Genomic DNA, 4,603 nt, shown 5'->3' with positions numbered 1-4,603 from the left:
ATTTTACCTTGTTTATGTGATTTGGCAGCACTTTTACCCTCTGAAAGGCCACCTGTTGAAAGGATAATGATGGTCCAGTCAATCAATCAATCACCTGCCAATCTTTTTGCTTGTGAATCACAATTATAACACAAACGTAGCCTACTGTCTTGTTGTGATGATATTGCCGCCATTTCTGCCGGCATCTGGTGCTCCCACTGGCTCAGAGCTGCCGATTAAAACCCCCCCCCCACTTCATTAAACCTAATAATACATTTTATTTAAGACAAAAGTGGAACAAACGCATGCAGGACTCCATTTCTGAGCCATAAAGCAGCCCGTCTGGTCAAACCAATCATTCAATTGATTAAATGTGGCTCAGCTTTGCACACGCCTCTCGTCTGTTTTTTTACTTCAGCTACAGGACAAATGGTCTGTTTTTCTTCTATCAAATACTGTACAGTCCACCAACCACATATAGAGATTTATAAAAGAGAGTTTGTGGAAACAGTATTGTACATGGGAAGAATATACTATAGCCCACGGGCAAGAAAGAGCGCAAAAACAAGCAAAGTGGAGAAGTGTGTGGAGAGATATAATATAATTAAACACAACATGCTGGTTAAGATCATTGTTCTAGCACTTGTGTTGGCTGACCACTGATGTATAAGACTTATAAATTAATATCTGTGTAAACAGTTTTACAGATTTATCTGTTAAAGTATTCATAATATTCTCTTTTTTAACTTAAAAATGCTTCATATTACAACAAAAAAGGTGTAAACCGAAATACGTTATTGCTTATTACACACATTTCACACATAATACTTAATAAATAAATAACACAATTATTTTTTAAATTCTTTTATAACAATGTTCCTGTGCTAAACTAGCTGACGTTTACCAACACCCTACAGGTGAGGCTGGGTACTGCAGTGTAGTGACTTAAACTAAACTAAACTTCTCATGATAAACATCAACTACTTGTATTTACGTATTTGATTTAATTAAACAGCCACTGACGTAGAATTCAACTTACCGTCTTTTAATGACGTCAGTAGTGTGAACACATCAGTAATCAGTAATGACTCACGTCAATAGTTCCTTCTTCCTGCGGGACGTCCATTTGTGTACTGATGTCATGGCAACGGTTGCCTTCATGGTCCCGTCGTATATTTTCTACAAGCATGTAGAAAAGCATGTAGATTGTCATAAGAATTGCTCAATGAAACAGTTTCTCGTTTGTTTTGGTAGTATGAATTTACACAGATCAGCCACAACATTAAATCACTGAGTACAGTTTCAATGTTTTGGTCGACCTGTTTATTACAAGCACACAAATATATGGAGGAAAACTGAACCTATAGATAAACTTAAAGATCACATTATTAATGGTTCAGAATTCCTATTTCAAACAAACAAACAAAAAGCAAATGAACCCAAAACATAGGGTTTATGAAGGAAATTGGGCTATATAGGCAAAATGTTTAAATATGTCAGGTTAACTGTGTTGTACACCCATGACTTAATTAAATGTTTTATATATATATTCTGTTATATCTGTACTTGAGGTCTTTTTAGCTTATTTTTGTTAATTGTTTATCTGTATGTTTTAATTTTATCTTGAAATTTGGAAATAAAATTTGTTTAAAAACATACAAACAAACAAACAAACAAACAAACCCCCCCAAAAACAACAACACAAAGTTGGATGCAAGAAGGAGTAAAGCTTATGTAGTGAATGGTATGATCCAGGTCCAATCATACATATCATTGACCACTAGATGGCATGAAGAGCTCACAAAGCCAGTCCCAGTCTTTTTCCTCACTTTATTTGTTTGCCCTGTTTACCCAGAATCTCAGCCTGCTGTTGCTAGAAAAGTACATCTGCAGTGTGTCACAGATAATTTTCTTAACACAACTTGATTGCCTGCGCCTCTTTTTTGTTCTCTGTGTAGAAGTGACTAAACTAGGAGTCTAATACTGTACATTCCCTCCCACGTATCCACACATGACCCCGCGCATCTCAGCTCAACCATGCAGCCCACACACTACACTTGCTTGTAGGAAATCCCAGTGTCAGATTGTCAGGTGAAAGTGAAGCAAAAACATGGGCGAGTGTTGGCTCGCGCAGCAGAGAAAGGGCATGTTGTGTAACAAAAATAATAATGTTTTATTCAGATTTGACACGAGCATGAGGATTGGATTTATATTTTCCACTTGCTGTGGATTTTTTTGTTTTCACAAAATTCCTCGTACGGATATTCTCACTTTTAAATAAAAGAATGTTCCTGCAGGTAGTCATGGAGGACAGTAATAGCTGTGAAAAAAAAGTTGCCCTGCTTACAGTGCAGACAACACAAGCATGAAGATGCTGTAAAAGTAGCTGGTTTCTTGCAGCACTGCATGAGTTGTTTGAGCACTACAGATTGCCTCCACCTCCCCCGCTCATGTTGCCCAAAGACAGTAGGTATTTGGTATTATATAAGAGGCAAGCATTCAGCTCTTGTAAATAATACCATCTTCATTCATTCGTTAATTCATCCGTTAATTCATTCATTGTCTCCTGCTTTATACTCCACATGAGGGGAACGGAGAGCTGGAGTCAATCTTTAGATCGCAAACCCGGGACATTTTGCTGCAAGGCAACAGTACTAGCCACTACACCGCCATGTGGCTGCTCTGCCTCCATGATTGAAATACAGAAAAGTACTGAACTCATGGTTCACTTTGATTCTTTTCCAGATAGTTTCACCATACTTAATGGTTTTTGTCAGCAAACGTGCATATGTGATCTCCTTTCTTCAAATCCTGTCTAACTTTTTCCATGCAGACAGCAGAGGCACTTCTATGCAGTGCTGCCATTTGCTATTATTACTATAGCTATATAACAAAACTGCATGAAACAGTCATGTACAGCACAGGGAGATGTGTTGTCTGACAAAATGCCAGGTTTCCATGTATTTTTGTCAAAGATTGGCAGAGATGTAATGAAAACCCCTATATGATTAGCATTTTGAATTTGAATTTGCTGGTTATATCTTGCTGTTGTGTTTCTTTAAAAAAAATCGTAGTATTAACTATATAAACTATGGTGCTGTGAATATTCTTAATATATATAGGACATTCAGAAGCATATCTAATGCTAGTTTACTCTGAAAAATTATTTACTGGGAAACAAATAAATCTTCAGCCTGACAATAAAACAGTTAATGAGACATTATTCAAATCTCCATCAGTAACTCTGCTCAGGTTTTACTCGTTTTTCATGCAAAAAAAGTCCAAGAATTTCCGGCTTGTGCTATATCCTGCATCCCCAGAAAATATCATCCAATTCTGTCCTTTACTTTTTGAGTTCTTCCAAAAACCTTCTTGGTGGAGTTAAAAATATATACTGAATAGAACATAAGCAGAATGTGCTGTGTCATTAATAATGGCGAGGCAATGAAACTGAAGACAGCTTTCACCTGCTTTTTATGGACCATGTATATTCATTTATCTAAATTCCTAGAGCAGATGACACTGCCATAAAAAAACCAAAATCCTGCTCCGTCTCACAGCCCAAACAAATGGGTTAATTTGAGACTAAACTGACCATAAGGTCTCCAGCTCCTCCTTGACCAGCACACATAAGTAAGAGCGGTAACATTTTTTAATAAACTGGTAACTGGCCGTGTGTTAAGCCACTGCTGACTCAAAGAAAGCTTATACTTTATCTCCTTAACAAATAGCTGAAGAGACTTGACATACAAGTGATGCACCCCCATTTATGATAGTATTTCTCAGTATGTATTGTTTGCCTTTAAGAACCAGTGAATCTTTCTCTTTTGTTTTTTTAAATTCGAATCACTTGTAGGATGGGTTCCTCTTTTGGTGGCAATGTAGGGCTCAACGTTTGGGCGAGCCGTCCATGCCATGTCGGCTTTGATCCCAGCAGAATTAATCCTCATATAATTAAAAACTCGTTAGCAGACAGATGCCTGGTCTTGTCTGGAGAAAACGTTGCCTGCAGTTGGACTCTCAGGTGACAAGTTGGCTGCTGAAAGAGATTTTAAGGGATGGGATTTAACTGGCTAAATGACATAGAAGCTTCTGTCTTCCGTCTTCCTTGATGAACACACTGTTTTTCTGTCTTGTTTTCTTTATGTGACCATTGCAGTTCACTTTACCATAACAGAATGGATGTGTAACTATCAACACCATCAGGTAAATTGTGCGTCAGGAAAGTGAATTGCCACTGAGATGACTGAGAAATATGGGATCCACCACTAATGATGAAGGATAATGAGCTCTTTAACCTTGGCCCACAAATGTACTTATTTAAACCCAGTAATTGCCACAAAATGATTGAATTTCCAGGGGGCTTAAATGTTATTTGACTAAATGACATTTTGGCACTGTAAATACCAATCATCGACACTGAACGTGATCAACCACCAACTGTCTTCGTTGCTCATGTGTCAAGAGCTGCGTGTGGGTTGCTGCAGAACAGAAAAGCAGAGTATCAGCTCTGTGACATACATGTGGAAGCATTGTGGGGCTCAGAATCTTCCACAAAAATAATTTGAGACAAGGAGCTGGTTCAAACATAGCCTGATGTAATGTTAAGGATGCATTGTGTGAC

The 4,603-nt window shown here is 37.8% G+C and overlaps 1 long non-coding RNA gene across 1 annotated transcript; it reads right to left on the bottom strand.

Annotated features, from left to right (window-relative positions):
- Positions 1-7: 7 nt before the first annotated feature.
- Positions 8-1,104, bottom strand: LOC131472146 (uncharacterized). Its single transcript, XR_009242067.1, has 3 exons — positions 1,019-1,104; positions 146-208; positions 8-52 (listed from the first exon to the last, which is right to left on the bottom strand). It is a non-coding gene; the product is annotated as an uncharacterized LOC131472146 (long non-coding RNA).
- Positions 1,105-4,603: the final 3,499 nt, after the last annotated feature.

Source organism: Solea solea, chromosome 14 (assembly GCF_958295425.1).
Source record: "Solea solea chromosome 14, fSolSol10.1, whole genome shotgun sequence".
In the NCBI taxonomy this organism is placed as follows: domain Eukaryota; kingdom Metazoa; phylum Chordata; class Actinopteri; order Pleuronectiformes; family Soleidae; genus Solea; species Solea solea.
This window is presented reverse-complemented; position numbering and strand designations above follow the sequence as displayed.